The 26831-nt window shown below is 42.7% G+C and overlaps 1 long non-coding RNA gene across 1 annotated transcript in view; it reads left to right on the top strand.

Annotated features, from left to right (window-relative positions):
- LOC148394765 (uncharacterized) overlaps positions 1 to 8740 on the top strand; it is a 55811-nt gene extending 47071 nt beyond the window's left edge. Inside the window, exon 3 of the long non-coding RNA XR_015859377.1 lies at positions 4840 to 8740. This is a non-coding gene — a long non-coding RNA (uncharacterized LOC148394765). The remainder of the gene's footprint in view (positions 1 to 4839) is intronic.
- Positions 8741 to 26831: the final 18091 nt, after the last annotated feature.

Here is a 26831-nt window from a genome sequence, read left to right on the forward strand (position 1 = left end):
CGGGACGTGGGAAAAGTTCTGCCGGAGGTGGGAGTTGAAGCTCTTCCTGACAGGAGATTCTGCCAGACCTTCCCAGCAGACCCTCACAGAGCATTTGGGTCTGCCAGGTCGGACCGGCATCTTCCCTTACCATCGGAGCCAGGTGGTGATCAGTTGACAGCTCCGCCCCTCTCTTCACCCGAGTGTCCAAAACATGCGGCCACAAATCCGATGACATGACTACAAAGTCAATCATCGAACTGCGGCCTAGGGTGTCCTGGTGCCAAGTGCACACATGGACACCCTTATGTTTGAACATGGTGTTCATTATAGAAAATCCGTGTCAACAGAAGTCCAATAATAGAACACCGCTCGGGTTCAGATCGGCGGGGGGGGGTCCTCCCAATCACGCCCTTCCAGGTCTCACTGTCATTGCCCACGTGAGCATTGAAGTCACCCAGTAGAACGATGGAGTCCCCAGAAGGATCGTTGTCCAGCACTTCCTCCAGGGACTCCAAGAAGGGTGGGTACTCTGAGCTGCCGTTTGGTGCATAGACACAAAAAACAGTCAGGACGCGTCCCCCCACCCGAAGGCAGAGGGAGGCTACCCTCTCGTTCATCGGGGTGAACCCCAATGTGCAGCCGCCCAGCCAGGGGGCAATAAGTATACCCACACCTGCTCGACGCCTCTCACCGTGGGCAACTCCAGAGTGGAAGAGAGTCCAGCCCCTCTCGAGAGGGCTTGTACCGGAACCCAAACTATGTGTGGAGGCAGGTCGAACTTTGTCTAGTCAAAACTTTTCTGCCTCGCACACCAGCTCTGGCTCTTTTCCAGCCAGGGAGGTGACATTCCATGTCCCAAGAGCCAGCTTCTGTAGCCGGGGATTGGAGTGCGAAGGTCCATGTCTTTGGCCGGCGCCCAGTTTACACTGCACCCGCCCCCTTTGGCCCCTCACAGGTGGTGAGCCCATGGGAAGGGGGACCCACGTTTCCTTTTCGGGCTGTGCCCGGCCGGGCCCCATGGGGGAAGGCCCGGCCACCAGACTCTCGCCTTCGAGCCCCGCCTCCAGGCCTGGCTCCGGAGGGGGGCCCCGGTGACCCGCATCCTGGAGAGGGAAAACACAATCCATTTATGTTTTTCTTCATAAGGTCCTTGAGTGAGCCGTGCTTTGTCTGGCACCTCACCTAGGACCCGTTTGCCATGGGTGGCCCTACCAGGGGCATGAAGCCCCAGACAACATGGCTCTTAGGATCATAGGGGCACCACCAAGAAGGCATAAACACTTTCAAAACTCAAATACTGTATGCAGAACACTGCTAATTTATATTAATCTTTTAATCTCTTGCAAGGAAATAAAAATATACATAAGTAAAAATGGGTTCACAAAACTAAATTAACTTAATCATAAATAAATAATATCTTGTTTACAAAATAAATTGATAAATAAAGATTTGCTCATAAAAAATAATCAACTTTACCTCTATTGGGATAAAAAACTTTTTTTTCTCTTAAAATTTAATTGTTGCATTGAACATTTGATTTTGATTTGACAAGCATTGAACAAGCATTGAACAGTCTTGAAGCTTGAATGAGTCTTTTGCACTCATACTACATTTTAGTGAGAAACATGGGCTTGTGCCTCACTTTGTCATCCTTGGTGGCAGGGAACCAACTGCTGTGATCAAGTTCTTCTCCAGGCTCAGTCTGTTTCTTTGCTTTGTTTTGATCACAGTCATTGCAGAGAAGGAGGTCTCACATAAATATGTGGAGGCAAAGGGCAGCTTCTGCTCCAAAGTTTTCTGTCCCAGCTCAGGGTGCGCCTGCCTCACACACACACAAAACTGTGTGAAAGTGGATGCGCCAAACGTCATCTGTAGGCCACGGTCAGATGCCACTTCCATCAGTTTTTCCTGATGAGTGACAGGAAGCTTGCTTCTCTTTGCTTCAGACAAGAGAAATGGGTTTCTCACCCAATCCAGCTGTGCAGATTTCTCCTCTATGTCAGCAAAGTAGCAATGAAAGCCCTTTATCAAGTTAGCCAAATGTCCCACTATGACTAACTTCACTGGAGCTGTCTCCACATCTTCATTGGAGAGAAAAGCATCCACCTTAGGAAAGCAGGTGAAATCCTCCTGACCACATGCCCTTTTCAACAGCTCTGTTTTCTTCAGGAAAACACCCACCTTGTCATACAGGTTCAGGATGCTGGTGTCCTTGCCCTGCAGTAACACATTCGTTCGTTCAGTTTGCTGAATATATCTGCCAGATAGCAAAGATATGCAAGCCAGTCCATGTTCTCAAACAAGGTGGCATGGGGAGATCCGTGCTCTGTCAGAAAGGTGTGCACTTCAGCTCGTAACTCCAACAGCCTGTTGAGTATCTTCCCTCGAGAGAGCCAGCCCCCTTCTGTGTGCAGGAGGAGTTGCGTGTGTTCAGGTCCCATGTTTTCACAGAGGCGGCGGAACAAAGGTGCAATAAGTGGCCTTGACTTGATGAAGTTGATCACTTTGACGCTGTCGTTCAAAACATCATGCAACACGGGGCTCGTGTGAATCACACAGTGAGTCCACTTAATTTCAGGATTTTCCTTTTTAATCCGCGCAATGAGCCCTTTCGCACTGCCCGTCATTGACGCAGCCGCATCTGTACAGACGCTGCTACAGGATTTCCAGCTGATACCATTTCCAGAGAAAAATGCGTTAACGACATTAAAAATGTCCTCTCCGGTTGTTCTCCCCTCCAGACTTTTGCAGAAAAGTATGTGTTCACAAATGTCGTCAGTCTCAATGTATCTCACAAAAGCAACAAGCTGTGCATTTTCTCTGACATCTGTGGATTCATCCAGCTGGAGTGAAAAAGAGTCGCCAAGTTTTCCCACATGTTCGACAATGTCTGCACCCATTCTGTCTATTCTGCGGCAAACAGTGTCATTAGACAAAGGCACAGTTTTTAATGTAGCCGCAGATTATTTTGTCTAATATAGTTTCGGCCAATACAACAGTGGTGGGGAGCAGCAGCTCTTCAGCTATGGTGAACGTTTTTTTGGCTTTAGCTACGAGCAAAGATACCCCATAAGAAGCCTTCAGGGCTTTGGCTTATGTAGTGGAGGCTTTTCGCATTGTGTCTTGGGATGACTTGAAGTCAGAAAGTTTCCTCCTGAAGAACTCCGGTGGCTTACCAACATGGCATCCGTGTTTTGTGGTGAGATGCCGCTGGAGATGTGCTGGCTTCATGCTAACGTTGGCTAATTTCTCCCCACAAAAAAAGCACAGCGCTTTGGGTGGGTTACAACTTGTGGACGTAAATCCCATCAAACAATAGTCTTCCATGTACTGTCGGTACTTCGTCGGCTCTGGTTTTGCCTTCATTATTACTTGTTTCTCCGTGTTTTCAACAGCAGTATCGCTGCTACGCTTGAGCCACATCTCCATGTTACATTGCGTCATCAAGGCAACCGCAGGTGACTGTTATTGATTTGTGGAGTGTCCGTTTATTAAGGATTAAAATTGAATACTGAATATAAAACATACATTTGTATTTCATCAAACGTTTTATAACTAATTCTCAAGACAATCAGGCTTACTGTTCGTTTTTTTTTTAATACCGGTATATGCTTTTGTAAAATCTCATGTACCCCCTGGAGTACCTCCACGTACCCCCAGGGGTACGCGTACCCCCATTTGAGAACCACTGATCTAGTGGATGCATACCATAACCCTAGTCAACCTCAGTTTGATCCAGTAGTACTATTTTATTTACCTTTTAATCCAGTGCGCACTATATATGAAATAATTTCTAAAATAAAATATTCAATTAAGGTGCGCCTTATAATCCAGTGCATTTTATAGTGCAGAAAATACTGCATGCAATTGTTAATCTATGACTGCAATCTTTAAGATTAGTTAAACACAAACATTTGTACTTGAGTGCAAAATACAAATCATCATTGCAATGCAAACCCATCTCTGTAGTATTTCTGACAACAAGACTTCATTGTTTGGCATCAGACAATGGTTGTTATATCCACAGGCGACTCAGGCCCTGCAGAAACAAATCTCTCATGGCCCCTTTACTAAGGTCGGGCGACTGACATAGTCATGGAAACCAGTGTAGTTGATGCAGTGTTTTCTCTTCACATCTGAAGTGTACCGCAACAGTCTGTTCAGAAGCGGACCGAGACCACCTTAAACAGTGGGTCAAAGAAAAATATTTTGCTAACAAAACACTTACATGTCATATAGTATATTAAGATATATTTACTGACTGTCACTAATAAATATGTACTATATTATTTTATTTGGTCGCAGTTGAAAGAGTCATACATATGGTACAGTGAACAAACCTGCAGTTGTAATGTGAAAATAAATAGCCAGCAGACACCACTATGAAAGAGAAGTCATATTTGCAAAATTTTACTTTTCAGAACAGGGGCACAGTCGCTAATAAATACTTTAGATTGTTTTATTTGGTCACGATTGAAAGAGTCATGAGTATGGTACAGTGAACAAACCTGCAGTTGTAATGTGAACATAAAGAGCAAGCAGACACCACTATCAGAGAACCCATATTTGAAGATGTTTAGTTTTCAGAACAGGGGTGCTGAGTACAGGTCATAATTTGCAGGATAATGTGTCACAGTAAATGTGTGAATGTGTTGGAGAATGTATTTTTGTGGCTGCTATTGCCCTTCCTGTCACCCTTCTGGACATGTGACATCCCCTTGCCTTGTGATTTGTATGTCAGTCTTAACATGTCAATGAAAATTCTGCTGCAGGCATATATTCATATATAAATGTTAATTCAAAACCATTCGCCTCTTTTCTCTTTCACACATTTGCTGTCTGTCCTGTCTATTACAGTTTGATTTGGCTGTTTGACATCCACCAAGAATATGGAAAAGATCACATCACTTTGGACATGGAAAACCTGATATGCTACACTTGAAATCACCACAGGGAGATGAAGAAAGAAGACAATTTCTCAATGTACCAATTGAAAAACTTAAAATGGAAGCAATCATAAAAACTTTTGACATATTTTTTCCCTCTTTCATATTCAAATTATCTGGTTCTGTGGCTCATCAGGACTGTGAGACTCAGAGGAAAATGACAGGCTTCATAAGAAGACAAGCTGTCAATCAATGCTGATTTCAGTTGAGTTGGGATATATATTTTCTTGTCTTTTAAATTGAACAAAAAGAAAAACAAAGACAAAAAAGCCAATGTTCGTCTCTGTGAAACAGAGGACTGTGACCAGTGAAAACACATTGCCTCGATAAATCATAGTATTACCAAGTGGAATATGCAAAGGCACATTTTTAGATACTGCATTTGCATTTTAAGACTGCGAGGGCATGGACCACAAATCGTACTGCCTTGAACGGAAATAGTACTATTTTTTTCTTCTTACCATTTTCTGTAAAGGTAGATTCCCCCGTCCATTTTGTGTACCACTTCTACTCACGAGGGTCATTGTGTGAGCTAGAGCCTATACTATTGAAGTTTGGAGGAGAGGCAGGGTTACATCCTGAACTGGTCATCTTAACTGGCCATTCACAGAGTACAAATAGGCAAATAGCTATTCACACTCAATGGATGGAATAAAGGCCCAATTGAATTAAAATTTCGGCATCCTATTCGTTTGTCTTTTTCTGTCGCTGTTAAGTCACAAGCGCTAGAGGTGCGTTAATAGCATAACGATCGACCCAAATGTGGTATTTGACAACATCTGAAGAAGTTAACAAATGCGAAGCTTTATAATCAAATTACGTCAAGTCAAGTTTATTTATACAGTAAAGCCCTTAATCACAGACAAGTCTCAAAGCGCTTCACATAGGCAAAACTGACAATTATTCTCAACATTCCCTGATCTGAACTCTCAGGGGGGCAGAAAAAACTCAAGGACAGAGAACACAAACCGCAGCCGAATCGGCTAAGACAAATTAATTAAAGACCATAGCAAAAAAAATTGTTTTTAATCACGTCTTAAATGTTTCCACTGAGGTAGTACCGTATTTTCCTTACTATAAGTTGCTCCGGAGTACAAGTTGCACCACTCATAAAATGCATAATAAAGAAGAAAAAGACATACCGTAATTTCCGTACTATAAGCCGCACCGAACTATAAGCTGCACCAGCTAAAATTCGGGGATATTTTAGTTTTGTCTTACATAAGCCACACCGGACTATAAGCCGCACGTGCACACGAGTTTTTTACAAAGAAAGACAGTACACAGAAAGCTTTTTTAAAGTTTGAATAACATACTTTAACATGTCTTTCTAAACATTGCCTGTGACGCAGCAGTAGTACAGCAGCAACACGTCATTGTGCACGCGAGTTATTAACAAAGAAAGACTGGACACAGAAAGCTTTTTTAAAGTTTTAATAACGTACCTTAACATTTCTTTCCAAACACTGCCTGTGACGCGGCAGTAATACCGCAGCAACATGGAAGTAACGCAGCACAGGGTTTGATTAAATAAAACATACCGGTAAAAGTCACTGAGACGCGGCGGTAACACAGCAGCAACACGGTAGCACAGCACTAACAGGGATGATTAAAAAAACATACTAGTGAAAGTAAAATAAAGAGCTTCATCGTCTTCATCTTCCTCCTGTGCACTGAAACCATCGAAGTCTTCCTCAGTGTCCGATTGGAATAGCGTTAGATATCCTTCGCCTCACACTTTCTCAGTCTCTCTTTCCTCGTCGCTTTTATGCATTTCTTCGAGTGATGAGGGTCTGTTCATGCTAATCTTATTCATGCACGAAGCGCTAAATTACATTAAACTAGCGAGCGACACGTATAGCTCCAGAGTAGACGGGACCACAAAATAAAGAACAGGGTGCCGCAACACAATGTCATCAACATCGACTGCCTTTAGCTTAAAAGCGGCATCATATGCATTTCTTTTGTCCCCCATAATGACGGTTTGTGTATAAAAGCTTCCTTTCAGTTATGTCCGTCTTGATCGCGTTCCGCGTGATGCGTGAAATGTTCAAAACACAAACTAGCACGTCTTCTTCGGCGCATTATCTCTTCTTCGTCTGTCTCGCTCTTGCTTCCTGCTAGAGCGCTCCCTGGAGGCCGTAAAAATCCATAAATACACCGCGCCGCCATTTAAGCCTCAGGGTTCAAAGTAACCTTCTGATTAAAATGCATTAAAAGTTCACATTCATTACAACTTGTTTTTGGTGAGCAAAATGTCAGAAGAATATAATTTAAATGCTGATTGATTGGGTTTTAATACAATGCAGATGGTCCAAACAGCACCACTGCTTTGTGTAATCTCTGAGTCACATGGCAGACTAAGAGAAAGGGTTTAGAGCACAGGTGTCAAACTCAAGGCCCGGGGGCCAGATACAGCCCGTTACATCATTCTATGTGGCCCGCGAAGACAAATTGTGCATCAAATCCGTGTGTCATTACTAGAATTGCAAATTGTCTTCACTTTTAATATCTTTTTTTTTAAATATTTGACCAGTTTTTACTCGTCTGATTTGAAAACGAGTTATTTGTCAGTTTGTTTTGTAGCTTTTATTGTATATAATATGAGGTGCTCATTCATTTATTTGGGTTGACAGTCATAATGGGCCTCCGAAAGAAGCTATGACTACAATGCGGCCCGCGAAAGAAATGAGTTTGACACTCCTGGTTTAGAGCCCTTTGACGCAGGTCACCTAGCGTGCATTCCTACTAAAGCTCATAATAGTCACAAGCAAGACAGCCAGCATAAGCAGCAGTCATAGTAGTGTTTCAAAATAGTATTTTTGTTGTTTTTTTCTTCAAGATACCGCACAACAGTGGTCCACAGCCTTCCTACGAGTGTATAAAAGTGATCAAGTCATCACAAAAATCACGGAAAAAAATCTTATATAAGCCGCACCTGACTATAAGCCGCAGGGTTCAAAATTTTGGAAAAAAGTTGCGGCTTATAGTCCGGAAATTACGGTATATAAATTGCATTGGAGTATAAATCCCATTTGGGGGGGGAATTTATTTGATAAACTCCAACACCAAGACCAAACATCATCTTGAAAGGCAATTTATAATAAAAATAGAATAGAGGCAACAACAGGCTGAATAATTGTTCGGTATGCTAACGTTACATGACACAAAGAACGAACTGAGAATGTGCCTGACGTCATTGTATTACAATATTAATAGTAAGGCTGAATAATTGTTCGGTATGCTAACGTTACATGACACATAAACAACAAACTGAAAATGTGCCTGATGTAATATATTTGTCACAACTCGTCCCCGATCATGTCCATATTGTCATAGTTTCGTCTGTGTGCTCGCCCCTCCCCTCCTGTGTGCCCATGATCAGTGTGATCATTCTCACCTGCCTCTCATTACCTGTTTCGTATTTAAGTCCTGTCTGCGCGTCACTCCCCTGTCGGATCATTGTTGTGTGTTCATGTCATGATGTTTTTTTGGTTCCTGTTCCTGTCATTGGTATTGTCACCCGGTCTTTTTGTTTCATGTCTTTTTGGTCAGTCACGTTGTTAGGTTTTGTTAAGTCATGTCAGTTGCCGAGTCTGTTAGTTTGCATTCTTCAATAAACCCTGGTCCAAGCTGCACTTGGTCGTCCTGCTCCCTTTCCATCCGATCCTGACAATATTAAGAGTTATTCAGATAACTATAGCATAAATAACATGCTAACAAGTTTACCAAACCATCCATGTCCCTCCAAATTACTAAAACCAATGAAATCTTCATCCTCTGTGTCAATTGTAAACAACTCCGCTAACTCTGGAGGTAGAAGATGCAATGCTCCCTCTTCTACGTGGCTTATGTCAGACTCATCGTCAGTTGCAGTTTCAATTATTCCACAGGCCGAGAGGGCTCTCATGTGGTTTAGTATGAAAATAACATGTGAAATGATTTTATCATGTGTTAATAGTTTCACACATAAGTCACTTCAGAAGATAAGTCGCACCTCTGGCCAAACTATGAAAAAAACTGCAACATATCGTCCAGAAAATACGTTAGTTCTGTTAGTCAAAATGCCTAATTGGTAACAATAAATTCTCAACCTTGCATCTAAATATAAGGAGCTTAAACAAACACTATGATGAACAAGTATCACTGATCTCTGATATAGGCAGTCCCTTTAATATAATTGGCTGTTGTGAAACCTGGCTTCATGAGAAGTCATATAGATACCTTAAATATAGAGGGATATACATTACATTTTAAGAACAGATTAGACAGAACAGGTGGAGGCGTATGTTTATATGTCCATTCTAGTTTGCATGTGAAGGTTCTTGATGATCTTGTCATAAATGATAACTTTATTAACTCCCTCTTTGTTGAGGTTACTATAGGTAAAAACAGAAAACTTATAGTAGGAGTGATATACCGTGTACCAGATTCCACTCTATCTAGCTTTAATATAAACCTGGATGAGCTGCTAATGCTTATTAATACAACAAATAATGACAGTATCCTTCTCGGAGACTACAATATTGATATCTCCAGAGAAGACACAGCTTAAAATGACTTCATTAGTACTCTTCTTTCATCAGCCTTTTTCCCTACCATTACATTATCCACACGAGTAACCCACTCCTCCAGAGCTATCATTGACAACATCATCACAAACATTCAAAATAAAAAACTTGACTCCAGTGTGCTCTTCTCTGATATCTCTGACCACCTTCCTATAGTAATGTTTTTAATCTTGCTCTCAAGTGTCCTACACTACAACATATAGTGCAAACTAAAGTCATAAACGAGAGTACACTACAGCAATTACACACCGAGCTCCAGGCAAAAGACTGGGACAGTGTTTATCTGTGCAATGGTCCAAACACGGCATATGACAACCTGGTCCTGGCAATCAGTGATGCAATATTAAATACCATCCCTGTCAAGACTGTCACATGCGACAAGAGGGAAACTAAACCCTGGGTAACCCGAGGGCTCTCTAATTCCATTAAGCACAAAACTAAACTATACAAAAGCTTTTTAAAATAGACAACAATTCCATCCATCCATTTTCTGAACCGCTTAGTCCCCACGGGGGTCGCGGGCGTGCTGGAGCCTAACCCAGCCGTCATCGGGCAGTAGGCGGGGGACACCCTGAACTGGTTGCCAGCCAATCGCAGGGCACACAGAGACAGACAACCAATCGCACTCACAATCACACTTAGGGACAATTTGGAGTCTTCAATCGGCCTACCAAGCATGTTTTTGGAATGTGGGAGGAAACCGGAGTGCCCGGAGAAAACCCACGCGGGCCCGGGGAGAACATGCAAACTCCACACAGGGAGGGCCGGAGGTGGAATCGTACCCGCACCCTCCTAACTGTGAGGCGGACGTGCTAACCAGTGCGCCACCGAGCCGCATTAAAATAGACAACAATTGAAAATAAAAATAAATATACCGCCTACAAAAATAAACTTACACATTTTTTAAGGATAAGTAAAGCCAACCATTATAGCAAACTCTTGCAAGATGTGCAGGGTGACTCAAAAAATATTGGCACATATTAAACAATGTCCAAAACAGACGCCATAAACAAACTACGCTCCCCGACTCCTTTACTAACAGCAACATTGACCTCGCTAATGAATTCAATGACTACTTTATATCCATAGGTGAGAATTTATCAAGTAAGATCAGCCAACTACAGGGAGCTTCGAATCAACATTGCCTGACGGGTATTTACCCAAACTCTTTCTTCCTGAAACCAACAGACAAAAATGAAATACTCAACATCATAAAGTCCATGGAGACCTCCAACTCAGCTGGTGAGGATGAGATTAACAGCAGAATTTTAAAATCTATAGCAAATGTAATTGCTGACCCACTTGCCCACTATCTCAACCTCTCCCTATCCACAGGCATTGTTCCCGAAAGGACAAAAATTCCAAAAATCATCCCTATATACAAATCTGGTGACAAAAATGATAAGACCAATTACCGGCCCATAGCCATACTACCCACCCTCTCCAAAATATTGGAGAGAATCGTCTACAATAGATTGATGAATTACCTCAACAAACTAAACATATTAACATCATCCCAATACGGTTTCAGGAAGAAACACACCACCTGTATGGCTATCCTGGATCTACTTGAAAAAGTTAACGACACCTTAGAACGAGGGGACTATGGTATTGGTGTATTTCTGGACCTATCAAAGGCCTTTGACACCATTGATTGTAACATACTCCTAGATAAATTGAATCATTATGGGATCCATGCCTTAGCTCTTCACTGGTTCAAAAGTTATCTTACTCAGAGACAACAATATGTCAGCATTAATAACACTAAGTCGCCACAGAAATGTATCAAGTGTGGGATCCCACAAGGCTCTATTCTTGGCCCGTTGCTCTTTATCATCTATATAAACGACATGGTTAATTCCTCTAAAACTCTCCATAAAATAATTTTTGCAGATGACACCAACCTGTTTATATCACACAATAATATGTATGAACTTCACAACCTTCTCAACAAGGAACTACAGAGGGTGAACTCTTGGCTTAAAGTAAATAAACTTTCCCTCAACAATGGGGAAACCAATTATATGCTATTCCACTCTAACAAGAAACAATTAAAAATGGAAAATCCTATTACTAAATTAAAATAGATGGTGAAGAGATTAAAAGGGTCCACTCTACCAAATTCCTCAGGGTCCACATAGATGACTGTTTAAATTCCAAAAGTCACATAGACTACCTAGCTCATAAACTGTCAAAATATGTTGGTCTTTTTTTCAAGCTGTGGCACCTGATGCCATGCTCATCCCTTCTCACTTTATATAAAACTTTATTTGAACCACATCTTAACTAATGTAATATTATTTGGTGCAACACCTATCCCAGCCATATCAAGAAACTGGAAATGTTACAGAAAAAGGTCATTCGCGCCATCTCCTGGACAAAACCAAACTCACCCACCCGTCACCTGTTTGCCCATTATCGTATCCTTCGACTCAACAATTTCAATTACTATCACAATGCTTGTGTAATATATCAGGTAATCTCAGACTCAAACCATAGATTAAAACAGCTCATTCCCATCTGTGTTCCTCAGCACACCCACAATACTAGACACAAACACCTCATTGTAGGTAAAAAACGCAAATTAATGAGAACAATTATGAGTGTGGTGTGCCGGGGACCACAGATTTGGAATGAGCTGAGCGACAGCCTCAAATATCACAATCTGTCTCCATATTCAAACATCAACTAAAACATCAACTGTTGAACTCTTACACATAATTATAATTTATGGGATCACAAACTGTATGTTAAATGTATATTGTTATGTTGTTATGTTAAGTGCACTTTGTCATGATAGTGTCATGTTATGTTAGGTTATGTTAAATGTCCGTTGCGTTACACGCAGCATGTTAAATGTATGTAAATGTCATGTATGTAAACGTCCTATGTGTATGTCTATTATAATGATAGCTCACCAACTAACTCTGCGCAGAAGGCTCCTACCATAAGCTTTAGTTAGCTTCCACAGGAAACCTATTCACATGCCTAAAATATGTCCAGCAAGCTGTATACATGAACTGTGTGTGTGTGTGTGTGTGTGTGTGTGTGTGTGTGTGTGTGTGTGTGTGTGTGTGTGTGTGTGTGTGTGTGTGAATAAACGTAACTAACTAACTAACTAACTAACTAACTAACTAACTAACTAACTAACTAACTAACTGATATCCGTTTTCAGAGCACAAACTACAGCCGAATCGGCCAGCATGGGTTAGTTAATGTCAATAGCATAGAAATGTGTTTTTAATCTTGAATGCTTCTACTGAGGTAACAGCTCTGATATCTATGGGTAGGGCATTCCAAAACTCTAGAGCCCGAATAGAGAATGTCATTGACAATGCTTGTTAAGGTTTTCCAGGTTATCTTTATCATAGGATTATGTTGGAATGCAACAGGTAATAAATACCTTACCTTGTCCTCCTTATCACAAGGCCGTAAAACATCCCCTGACATGTTTAGACTAGAGGACAAGGGCTTTAGCCAGTTTACCCAAACCCCCACTCTGTTTCTCTTAATAAATATCCCCTCGCAGGAACGAGGGTTCAGACTTCATTCCTTGAACGAGTGAACTCTCCACCTGCAGGTGTCCAAAAAGGACTTACTTGTCTCCCGTGTGGTTCTTGCAAAATAAATTGGAGTGAGCAAATCTCTAACAATGCTGACTTCGTTTTGGCCCTTGGGGTCACTAAAAGACCAACATTTTGCGAACAAAGGTTTCAGGACGGAACATATGGTACAACTAGCTTGACCAGATGGGAAGATGCTAAGCCATGCAGTACTTTATAGGTTAGTAAAAGAACCTTGAAGTCAAATCTTAATGTTGAGAAATAAATTTGAGAAGATTTGTGTGAAAGCGTAGGAAATTAGGATTAGATTTTACCTGATGTTGGCGCAAGAGAGGTCAGCTCAATGATTTTCTTGGGGTTATTTACGTATTCAACAAATAAACAAAGTACCTTTAACAAAAACACGGGCAAAAACATCTGTAAATCATTTTCTGAAGTTAAATGTGCCTGGGGTCAAATTGACGCCCAGGACCAAATTTGTTATTATATTTGAGGACGATAGGAGGGTTAAGTAAAGAACCGGCAGCCAATGCAAGTTGGCTAGTATCAGGGTAATATGATTGAACTTTCTCATCCTTGTGAGCAGTCTAGCAGCAGCGTTTTGTAAACTTTTAATACTAGACAGTATTAAAAGCATAACAGAAAACAAAACATTACGGTAATCAAGGCGCGACAAACACATGTATAACTAGAATTTGTAATTTCTCTAGAAATTGCGTGTGAAGGCGAAGAAGCTGAATAAATGCTACAGAATGATGTTTAAAGGTGGAATGGATTGAATCGTTCAAATAATGTAGGAATTAGAAGGGAAAACCAAAATTTTGAAAAAATTGGTGGGAATTTTAAGGTTGAAAATTTCTTAATTTTTGGTAAGTGTGAAGCTGTGGAATAGTTAGGCAAAATTTAGAATTTATGTTAGCAGGAAGTTTTGGAGTAGGTAAGCATAAGATGAACAGTTGGGAGTTGGAACGTGTTGAATTGGTTAAATAATGTAGGAATTAGAAAACTAAATTTTGAGAAATTGGTGTCAATTTCAAAGTTGAAAATCTAGAATTTTTGGTAAGGGGGAAGTTGTGTAATAGGTAGGCAAAAGATGAACAGTTTAAAGTTGGAACGGGTTGAATCGGACCGCAGACGCGCGTCAACACCAGTCCGATAAGTCTGAGTCAGACAAACACGTCGACCAAGCACCGTCATCAGGTGGCACCATTGCCCAGTCTGCAGCCTACGGGTGGAGGAAGCAGAGGGCCGAGAGGCAAGGGCATGGACTGGAGGTAAAGAGCGGGTCTGGGGCAGAGGCTTGCGACAGGTGGTAGGGCGGCAAGCAAACCGTTCCCAATCGGATCCCTGCTAGGCGGGTTCACCTGGCTCCCTTCTGGCAAGAGGCCACCCAGTGGCCCTCCTCTCCGCAGTATAGGCATAGCCTAGTTCTGAGGCGTCTACGACGCTCCTATGGCGAAAGCGAGGCGCGTCCAACCTCCATAGGCTCTGGCCAGCTGGACTGGGTGGGAGGAGTGTTCATGGTGCGCTTGCTGGCATGGACGGTGTTAGAGATTTGCTCACTCCAACTTATTTTGCAAGAACCACACGGAGACAAGGCAAGTTCTTTTGGACACCTGCAGGTGGAGAGATCACTCGCTACAGGAATGAAATCTAAAAGTCTCCTCCCTGCAAGGGCATATTTATTAGGAGGAACAGAGTGGGGGTGGGAGTGGACAGGTTTGGTGAACCCCCGGCCTCTGATAAGATCAGAGCAGGGGGTGTTTTACACTGTTGTGGGAAACAGAACAACTTTGATTGCTTCCCCTGCAGCTGGTCAATCAAGCAGAGGAAGCAACCACTTCATCTTACTCTGCATTGTGAGGGCAAGACAAGATTGATTTAATCATTACATTGTGAGGGCAAGACAAGATTGATTTAATCATTATAGTCTACATTCCAACATAATCCTACGATAAAGATAACCTGGAAAACCCTAACATCTCCCTCCTGTTTTATCATATGATTATGTCACCCCAAACAACAAAGACAAGCAAGAAGAAAAAAACACATATATATATATATATACGTATAATGAAGAAAGTAGAATGGTAAAAATAAAAACAACAAACAATGATAGCAACACTTTCCAGTGAAGATGAGGCATTACCTCAATACCCCAGATCAAACTTATTGTGTAAGCGAAAAACCTGCTGGCCAGATGTCATTAGCAGGAAAATTCTTACACGGCCCCGTTGCCACAGGCGACCAGAATGCTATGAATAATAAAAATAAAAAGAAAAACACAGAAACAGTACATCATTGTATCCATCACTTGCGAAACATTTTCGATGGTCAAATCATCAAGTTTCTGTAAAACATGCTCAACAGAACAGCATCTACGCAATCCACGTGTCATTATCGTCATCACATCCGTCATCTCTAAGAAGTTGTATATGAACTTGGGCTACAGTAGAGGACACAAACTTCGACACAGCAGACTTCAAACATGGGATAACGCAGGTCGTAAACAAGCACAACACCACCAGCACAACAAGTACAGGAGACAGCAATTTCAACAGCAGTTGCCACCAGTTGCCAGAGAATAGCCATGAAAAGAAATCAAACTGATGTGGGACCTTGTCCTTAGACATGGCCTGCTGTAAGTTCTTCAGCGAATTCATGGCGTCCTTTATGTGGGTGTCATTTTCTCCTGGTATGTATGTGCAACAGGAAGTCCCAATGATGTGGCACACACCACCTTGTGCTGCCGTCAACAAGTCCAGAACCATCCTGTTTTGCAAGACCATCAGTCTAATAGCCTGAATCTCTCTATTTTGTCCATCGTTGACTTGCAGCGAGAGATTCACAAAGGATTGAAAACGATAGTTCAGTGTCTCGATGAAGAGCGATAGTTTCCCAACCCCAATATGAGGGAAGAGCGCAAGGACAACTTTGTCTCCGGCAGAGCATACTTTATGGTCCTCTGGAACGTTCGCACCCCAGACAGGGTCATGAGGGTCAAAGGTTGCAACTGCTCTGCGTCGACGTCCAGAAGAGTTGTGTGCTCCTGTCAGCAGATGATGTCGTATCCTGTAGGTGTGGTCTGTCACCCACACTGGTGCACACACTCCTGTCCAGTTGGCGGGCAGCATCGGATAAACCTTGTGACCACAAAGCCACCAGCCATTCTGTATGAAGTATGTTCCGTTCGATGGTGTAGCCATGTTGGTTGGAGAGCCCTCCCCACCTGAAATGGCTCTCTTATCTTGACACTCATCGGTGATGTCCAGAGCTCCCATCCAGTTTCCTCCTGGAGAGCAGTCGTCGTTAATGCAGACGTGGGTCTTGTTACCTTGGATGTAACATGTGTAATTCACTCCAGCTGGTCTTTCTGTGTAGGCCACTTGTGATATTGTTCGTCCTCTAACAGTCACATTGAGATTTGTCCAGAATAGCTGATCACAGGCACCGTCAGCAAGTCCAGGGCGGTAAGGGTCGACATCTTTGACTGCGACGGCACGATGCTGATATCCAACTCCTCCCATGGATGCCATACATTTTGCTTCAGTGACATTCATTGCTCTGGCCTCCAAGCGAACTTGCGTGGAGGAAGGGGGGAGTTTCGAACACACATAGCATCCCTCCTGTGTGTGAGCTCTCACAGTGAACCTGACATACCGGTACCAAGTGTTGGTTTCGTATGGGTTTCTGGGGTCCCATGACCAGTCTTCATAGTTCTCATCATGTGACCATCGTTTACCACGGGCAACATTGTCATTTGGTCTGTTCAGATGAGTCAATAGACCATAGCACGCTCCAACCACAACGCAGCAGAGGATCCATCTGGCATATGGAGCCCTGTTGCTACTAGGATGGCAGAGACACTGGGACATCCCCTCGCCTAGCGGAGTGGGGATCGATGAATTCTTCACCAACATTGAGACGCCTCGCCCTAAACGACGGGGCCCCTTTGTAGTCAGCCTTCCCCACCACTCCGAATTAGGGGTCCAGCACTCTCTGCAACTTGCAGTGGCTGAGGTGAATCCAGCTGGGCCGTTGAGAGATTTTTACCGCCATGGGAGTAGCAAGCAAAACTTGGAACGGTCCCTCCCACCGCGGGCTGGCCCAGTTCTTTCTTTTGATGATCTTGATGTAGACCCAGTCTCCTGGATTGATGGGGTTGTCCACCTGTGAGGGGGAGAGATCAGGCGGCAGTAAATTTGCATTGGACACATCTTTCAGTTTGCCTGTTAGCCTGCAATTGTCCAAATCAAAAATGTTTTCTTTTAACTGTCTTTCTTTTGAACCCCTAAATCTCTCGTGTTGCTAACCTATCTACACCAGAACAAAAAAAATTTTACCACAGTATAACACCAAATTTATTCGAAAATTCATTGTCATAAAGTGTTGTATTCTTACTATCTTCCACTATCTGCCCTACTCACTCCCTCCTTTTGAGGCTTGGCAACGCCCATGCCTCACACCTTGACAAACTTTTTGGGGGAATGCATACGATTCCATCATCATTTAATTTGACTTTCTTTCCAAAACGCTTCTCAATTTCTCAGTTCACACATCTTCTACATGTGTTACTGGTTCTCCAGTTTTTTTTCTCTAGTTAATTATCAATCCAAAAGCTACGTGTGTCTTTCTTTCTCTGTATGAGCATAAGCGGTCAAAGAGGAGGAAACTTGTCATGCTAAAAAGTTGGCTTTTCCTCTGCCCCTTCCTGCACTCTTTGATTGATATTGCTTTGCAGAACGACACTCTCGTGCAAAGTGTCCTCGTCTCCCACAGTTCCAACAGTTGTCTGAATCTGATGGGGGTTCTGATTTGAATGGTGGCTTGCGATGTTGTTGGTATCTAACTCTTCCTCTGCCCCTTCGGGAACTTTGGTAGAAGATTGTTGTATCTTCATCTAGTTCATCATCATCATTATCTAGATGAAATACATCAGAACTTTTGCCTTTTTTGATCACTTTTTCAGCATGTCTGGCCCATTGCATAGTTGTTGTCACACTTGCAACGTCCACTTCCACCAGATGTTTCCTCACCCAGTTGCCTATTTCAGGGCGGAAATTAGTGAGGAGCGCATTTTTAAGCTGTTGTTGATAAGCACTCTCAGCTGTATCATTGAATGGGATGCCACTATGCACCCTGAATTCTTTTTCAAATCTCAAACGAAAATCATCAGTATCTTCGCCAGGCTTCTGTTTTATTCCTGCCAAATGACCATAATTCGCTCGTCTTTGAAATATAGTTCGCACTCTTTGCACAAGACCATTCCATTGTGCTGCATACTCCCCTCCCAATTGATTTTCCTCAATGGGATAGGGAAAAGGCCCTTGATTATTTCTACCTGTATAATTTCCTCTAACCTTCGCCCAGTCTTTTCCCAAGGAGGACATTGCAGCTTCTCCTGCCTCATGTCCATTCAGTCTATAGGAATGTATAATACCAGCCATGTCCTCTGCCCATATAGCTGGGTCTTCAGCAACAGGGGTAACCCCTTCAACAGCTTTTCTTGCCTCTTCCAATGTCCATGGTCGGAAAACATATGTATGTGGGAGTTGGCCTTCCCCTACATTAGGGTTTGGCACCTGTATCATTGGGCATACATCAACCTTGTCTAAATTTTGAGAAAATCTAGCAGCAGTGGTCAAACTCCTTGTTTGTACAGGACTTCTACTAATGTGACCCTGACTTCTTTTGCTGTTATATGGGGGGAGCTGCAGGTTTGTTAAGCTTGGATACAAGTTTTGTGTACGAGCGGAAGGCCCCTCTTGCTCCTCTACTTGAGCTTCGGCTGGAGCCGTGGCCGCGGCAGTGCGCCTGCGCACTGTGGCCTCATTGTCTTCCGGCCTGACAAACATAGTCTCAGCCTCATCACCTTTCATCTTTCTATCTTTTGTCTTTTGGATTTGTTCTTTTCTCTCTTGTGAAGCTTTTAACCACATTTTAGCACAATCCAATTCTCTCTCTTTTCTTTTCTTTTTCAGTCCATTTTTCTTTCTTTCCACACTCTCTTCTAAAACATCAACTACTATCTTCCACACTTCAACTCTCAACTTCCCTTCTACTCCATACTTTTTCTTCCACTTTGGCATATATTGCATACAATTAAGAAATCTACTCGCCATGTACTTCTCATCTCCGTCAAGAGAATTACCGTTTTTGTTTCCCATCTTAATCCTAGTAGTTCTAGGTTATACAATTTATTTTCTCAAAAATATTATTATTATTATTACTTATTTATTACTTATTTATTTAATTATGTCTTTGAGGATCCTCAATGCAGGTTTAAATTGACCTTTCAACGAATTACTAGCCTGTATTATTGCCGTGGATCAATGCTAGAACTGCTTCTTAGTCAATTTATCCTACCAGTCACACACACAATCACACAAGTTCCAGCGCTTTTTTAGGCCTCATAGCTCGGACAAACCAAAGCCGTATCTCATAGCTCGGACAAACCAAAGCCGTATCTCATAGCTCGGACAAACCAAAGCCGTATCTCATAGCTCGGACAAACCAAAGCCGTATCTCATAGCTCGGACAAACCAAAGCCGTATCTCATAGCTCGGACAAACCAAAGCCGTATCTCATAGCTCGGACAAACCAAAGCCGTATCTCATAGCTCGGACAAACCAAAGCCGTATCTCATAGCTCGGACAAACCAAAGCCGTATCTCATAGCTCGGACAAACCAAAGCCGTATCTCTTGTGCACCTCTACGTGTTACGCGTTTAACAACACAACACAACTTCAGGCTTTTAACTTACTTGTCTCCTGGTTCGTTGCACTGCCGGGTCCCGTCAATCCACCTCTGTCAGACGAAGGCAGACCTAAGATGCTGGCCCAGTGAAGAATTTCCTTCCCAGGTCTTTCTTTACCAGGTCCGGCTAGTGGACGCTGGCCCGTCGACGGTGTGCAGCGCGTCGTCCTCCGTCAGCCAGATGATGGGTATGAGGGTCCCGGGTTTCGGCACCAAAATGTTAGAGATTTGCTCACTCCAACTTATTTTGCAAGAACCACACGGAGACAAGGCAAGTTCTTTTGGACACCTGCAGGTGGAGAGATCACTCGCTACAGGAATGAAATCTAAAAGTCTCCTCCCTGCAAGGGCATATTTATTAGGAGGAACAGAGTGGGGGTGGGAGTGGACAGGTTTGGTGAACCCCCGGCCTCTGATAAGATCAGAGCAGGGGGTGTTTTACACTGTTGTGGGAAACAGAACAACTTTGATTGCTTCCCCTGCAGCTGGTCAATCAAGCAGAGGAAGCAACCACTTCATCTTACTCTGCATTGTGAGGGCAAGACAAGATTGATTTAATCATTACATTGTGAGGGCAAGACAAGATTGATTTAATCATTATAGTCTACATTCCAACATAATCCTACGATAAAGATAACCTGGAAAACCCTAACAGACGGTGTTAGGGTTTTCCAGGTTATCTTTATCATAGCATTATGTTGGAATGCAACAGGTAATAAATACCTTACCTTGTCCTCCTTATCACAAGATCGTAAAACATCCCCTGAGATGTTTAGACTAGAGGACAAGGGCTTTCTATTCAGCCCACTCATACCCCCACTCTCTCTTAATAAATATCCTCTTGCAGGAAGGAGAGTCCAGAGCTCTATTCGAACATCGCTGCACGCACAGCGACGAATGGACTCTCCACCTGCAGGTGTCCAAAAGGACTTACTTGTCTCCCGTGTGGTTCTTGCAAAATAAGTTGGAGTGAGCGAATCTCTAACATTTTGGTGCCGGAACCCGGGATCCCTCATACCCGCTATCTGGCTGACGAAGGAAGACGTGCTGCATTGTCGACAAGCCAGCGTCCATTAAGAGGACCTGGAGGAGAAAGTCCTGGGAAGAGAATTCTTCGCTGGGCTAGCATCTTAGGTCTGCCTTCGTCTAACAGAGGTGGATTGACGGGACACGGCAGTGCAACGAACCAGGGGACAAGTAAGTTAAAGGCCTGAAGTTGTGTGATTGTGTTGTTGTTTGTGAAACGCGTAAAAAGGTAGAAGTGCACAGGAAAAAGTAAGTTTTGTGGAAGGAGGGGGTGTTGTAGAGTCCCCCTCTGGATGAGGTGTCTCTTTTGGAGCAGTGGTTCTCAAACTGTTTTAAAATCTCAGTACCTCCATGGATCATTATTTGACGACCACTATTCTAAAGAGTACAACCTCGCGTTGGCAGGGCTGGGGACAAGGACTTTTGTCTTTAGTTCCCAGGGAAGGTGGGGGTGTTGTAGAGTCCCCTCACTGGATGAAGCAGCTCCTTTTTTTAAAAAAAGGAGGACTTCGCGTTGGCAGGGCTGGGGACAAGGACTGTTGTCTTTAGTTCCCAGGGAAGGTGGGGGGTGTTGTAGAGTCCCCTCACTGGATGAAGCAGCTCCTTTTTTTTTAAAAGGAGGACTTCGCGTAGGCAGGGATAACTTGTGTGATTGAGTGTGTGACTGGTAGGATAAATTGACTAAATAGCAGTTCTAGCATTGCTCCACGGCATTAATACAGGCTAGTAATTTGTTGAAAGGTCAATTTAAACCTGCATTGAGGATCCTCAAAGAAGAAAAATTTGAAAAAAAATTGTAAAACCTTAAACTACTAAAATTAAGATGGGAAATAAGAACGGTAAATCTCTTGCTCTGCTCTTCTTTGAGATGAGAAGTTCATGGCAAGTAGATTTCTTAATTGTATGCAATACATGCTGAAGTGAAAGAATATGTATGGAATACAAGGAAATTTGAAATGTGGACGAAATGGTAGAAGTGCTAGAGTGTGGTTGAAATCTTCACAAAGAGATGAGAACGAATTCAAGAGACAAAAGCTAGAAAGATGAAAACTGATGAGGTCATAAGTGTTTGTCAGACCAGGAGACAATAAGGCCCCTGTGAGCAGGTGCAAGGCCGCAGCTCAAGCCGCGGCTCAAGCAAGGGGCAAGAGGAGTTTCCGGTCCTATGCAAATGATGTATCGAAATTTAAAAGATCTGAAACCTCTCCCATATGACAGCAAAACATGTCATTGTCAGGTTATCAAAAATCTTTTTAGATTGTTAGAGCTCCTGTCCATCCAAGAAGTATGACAATGCTGTTTGTATGCCCAAATTACAAATGACTAGAGATCAAATTGTGTTACACTAAAGTTAAAATATGCAAATCAAGTGGTAAAAAAATACGACTTGCTTCTAGAAGATATATAAAACAAATTAGAATGTGCTGTCCTCGTGTGCATGGGAGGGACCAGCTCATAATCGACCACAGGAAATGGCCAGCCTGTGACGAATCATTGTTGCTGAGACCTACCTTCCGCACGCGAGAGCTGTGCATGTGTGCGCGTATGTGTTAAAGTTAAAGTTGAAGTCCCAAATTGATGAAGATTGGCTAAACTTTTAGTATAAAGAAATTTGCTAGACTGTTGTCTATTCAATTTACACCGCAGAACAGAAACAATTTTGACAGATAAAAATGAGAGGAAAAGAGAGAAATCTGTTGGCGAGCAGAAACTAATCCACACTAGTGCATGTTAGTGTCAAGCCCTCATGAGAAAGTCGGAGTAAACAAAACAACAGAACATGCTTTCAGGAATTGGGAGAAGCTAAATTGTGAATTGAAGATTTTGCAATGCTACATTTAATAGGAATAATTGATTGGTTGTGTTATAAGATTATGCAAAATTCTAAATGCAAGCTAAATCTGAGAGATTGAGTTCTTCAAATTTAAAAACAAAGAAAAAATTCAGGTTAATTTGCCAGTTGTTTGTTTCAGTTAAGTTTTTTTTGAATTGGTGGATTGTTCTACCAGGAAACCTGAGTTGAAAATGATATATGAATGTTGTGTGGTGAGCTTGGATGAATTGGGACCAATGTGATAGGAAGACTCCTTTTTGGAGACTGAGTGAGATGCATATGATGAGCATTGATGAATGATTGCCTGAATGAAAGGTTGAATGGTTGAAGTCGTTGGCGACTACTATGGGAAATTAGTGGAGCGGCTTTGATGAAAGAGTGATTTTGAGCAGGTTGAATGTTAGAAAGAAACACTTAGCTTTTGGATTGATAATTAACTAGAGAAAAAAACTGGAGAACCAGTAACACATGCAGAAGATGTGTGAAGTGGGAAATTGAGAAGCGTTTTGGAAAGAAAGTCAAATTAAATGATGATGGAATCGTATGTAGTTAAGAACGCATTCTTCCAAAAAGTTTGGCAAGGTGTGAGGCATGGGCGTTGCCAAGCCTCAAAAGGAAGGAGTGAGTAGGACAGATAGTGGAAGATAGTAATAATACAACACTTTATGACAATGAATTTTCAAATACATTTGGTGTTATACTGTGGTAAATTTTTTGTTCTGGTGTAGATAGGTTAGCAACACGAGAGATTTAGAGGTTCAAAAGAAAGACAGTTAAAAGAAAACATTTTTGATTTGGACAATTGCAGGCTAACAGGAACATGAGAACGATAAGAACTACGAGGTGGGATCCAATTTCATTGGGGAGATTGAGAATTCACAGCACCATACTCTAAGTCACATTTTTGAGCAAGCATGACAATAACATGTGAGAGGTCAAGACATACAGATCAGGGTTTGATGTGGAACGCAGACCTCGATGAGTTGATTTTCAATAATGATACTGAAGACAACATACTGTCCGATTAAATTGGAACTATAGATAAAATGTAGCTCAAAAAATAGGTTGAGTTGCAGGATTTACAATATAAAAACGAGACCGCTGTTTTTAGAAGAATTTGAAGTTTGGTAAACAAACGTTACCAGCAAATTGATGGAAGCAGCTACATTTGGAGATAGTCTTACAAGTTTGATGTCCCAGCCTGTCATTCTCAGTGTCAGGGTCCCTGAAACCCAATCCGAGACTTCGTCTACAGCCGTGAAACACTACAAAATGGTGCCTGGCTCTGAAGCACCTTTGACCTTTGGCGAAGGACAAGAAAAGACTGCTGTTGTGCTTGGAGGAGGACAAGTACACTCCGGAGGAAATACAACATCCTCGGGGATGGAAAAGACAGTGAAAAGCGGAGGAACTCACAATGATGAAAATTGACTCATTTGAACAATGGACTCATTCAAGAGTGATGGATGAGGTCGCTCTGAAGCAACAACAAAAGAACACCAACTTGAGAAGGTGAAGTGCGGCAAAAAGATATGGACTTGGATCGTCCGACAACCAAATCGCACTCCTTGCTACGGCGTTACCAAATTTGGTGAAGCTTGGTTCAAAGTGGAAGGGAGGTTCATTGTGCACTGAGTTTGACAAAACTGAGGAGATTTGATAAATAAATAAATAAAAATTTGAAAAATACGTAGGGCTACAGAGAAAAGCATTATAATCAGAGATTGAACGGATTTGGATAAAAGAAATAGGCTAAAACGTTAGGAAACAAGAGCAAGATCTGATATTTTGGCTCATCAAGCTTAAGACGTAGAGGTCAAGTTATATAAATTTTAGAACAGGACATTTGGCAATCAGGAGGAAGCTAGGTTGCTCAATGTACCTACTCAATACAATAGTAAGGTTTTTTTGTACCACAGTGGAGGTTGGATGGTCAGAAAGTTAGGTACGTCCAATTTTTGACATTCACACAATCATGCATAGGAGTCACAAGGCGACAGTTAACAAGACAATGACTGCAATAGGGGCCACCTACGACTGCACCGACATGAAAAAGTAGAAGCGAGAGAGCAGAGTATGGGATTATATGCTAAAACGTCTGCTATACAGTTACCAATAGGAGATTCTATCAAAAGAAGCTACATGAGAGATGGATTAGAATCCCTTTGTTTGTGTGTTCTGTGTTTGTGCGTAATCTCTGTAAAATTGTCTGTTGTCGTTCGTCTGAACTTTGTATGCCGTTTTGTGTATGTGTGTGTTTTGTGGGTGTGTGTGTGCGCACATCCTGTGTGGGTGCGAGCGTGTGAGGAGAAAGAAGGCATGGATAAGACAATCTCTTTTAAACCAGGAGGCAATAAATGGGAACACCCCTGTCATAAATAGTTTTTGGTTAAAGGGAATCATTAGGAGGTTTTCAAACTCTTCCCACAAACACTCCTATTTGCCAGTTAAATGGGCACGACAATTGACTACGAGAGTTGCAAACAACAGATGAAGAGCAGTCCTTGGCAGATTATCTGATCAGGACGCTCAAACTGTGTCAAAGACAAATTTACTGCCGCTTGATCTTTCCTCCTCACAGGTCGACAACCCCATCAATCCAGGAGACTGGGTCTACATCAAGGTCATCAAAAGAAGGAACTGGGCCAGCCACGACGGGAGGGACCATTCCAAGTCTTGCTGACTACACATGTTGCATCCAAGGTTGCAGGACCCACAAATGCATTAACGACGACTGCTCTCCAGGAGGAAACTGGATGGGAAATTTTGGACATCACCGCTGTGTGCCAGGATGAGAGAGCCGTTTTCAAGGTGTAAGGGCTCTACTACCAACATGGCTGCACCATCGGACGGGACCTACTTCATCCAGAGTTTCAGAAGCACTGCCTCACCTGCATCCTATGAGTGCACGTGCCTGTTCAGAATGGATCGTGGTTTTGTGGTCACAAGAGTTGTCCGATGCTGCCTGCCAACTGGACACGAGTGTGGGCGCCAGTGTGTGTGACAGACCTCACCTACAGACTAGAACATCATCAGCTGACGAAAACACGAGCACATATACAACTTCTTAGACGTGACAGATGTGATAATGATAATGAGACGTGGATTGCGTAGATGCTGTTCTGTTGAGCATGTATTACGGAAACTTGTTGATTTGACCATCGAATATGCTTCGCAAGTAATGGATACGCTGATGTACTGTTTCTTTGTTTTTCTTTTTCTTTTTTATTGATAGCATTCTGGTCGCCTTAGGCAAAGAGACCGTGTAAGAATTTTCCTGCTAATAACATCTGGCCAGCAGGTTTTTCGCTTACACAATAAGTTTGATCTGGGGTATTAAGGTAATGCCTCATCTTCACTGGAAAGTGTTGCTATCATTGCTTGTTGTTTTTTATTTTTCCTATTCTTCTTTCTTCATTATACATATATATGTGTTTTTTTCTTACTTGTCTTTGTTGTTTGGGGTAGCATAATCATATGATAAAACAGGAGGGAGATGTTAGGGTTTTCCAAGTTATCTTTATCATAGGATTATGTTGGAATGCAACAGGTAATAAATACCTTACCTTGTCCTCCTTATCACAAGATCGTAAAACATCCCCTGAGATGTTTAGACTAGAGGACAAGGGCTTTCTATTTAGCCCACTCATACCCCCACTCTGTTTCTCTTAATAAATATCCTCTTGCAGGAAGGAGAGTCCAGAGCTCTATTCGAACATCGCTGCACGCACAGCGACGAATGGACTCTCCACCTGCAGGTGTCCAAAAGGACTTACTTGTCTCCCGTGTGGTTCTTGCAAAATAATTTGGAGTGAGCAAATCTCTAACAGACGGGTTCCTGGGCGGACGACAGGCTGGTGCCACGGCAGCAGGGGGGGGGGGGCGTGGTCGGTGGGTCCGGAGCAGTAAGGGGAGGGTGACTACGTGGATTCCGCAGGAATCTCCGCTCCTGCTGCCGAGTTTGGATCCCCCGGTCCATTCGGGCCGCTAAGTCCATCGCATCCTCCATGGTCCGAGGGCGATGGTAGGACACCAGCCCGTCCTTCATATATTCGGCGAGCCCATGGAGGAAGTCTGGTACTTAAGCGCATATTCCGCCACTGATCGCCAGTTCCTCGGCGGCGTCTTCGGTGGCGGAACCCAGGTCAAATAG

The sequence above is a fragment of the Syngnathus floridae genome, chromosome 7 (genome assembly GCF_059516105.1).
Source record: "Syngnathus floridae isolate MCC-2025c chromosome 7, RoL_Sflo_1.0, whole genome shotgun sequence".
Classification (NCBI taxonomy): Eukaryota; Metazoa; Chordata; class Actinopteri; order Syngnathiformes; family Syngnathidae; genus Syngnathus; species Syngnathus floridae.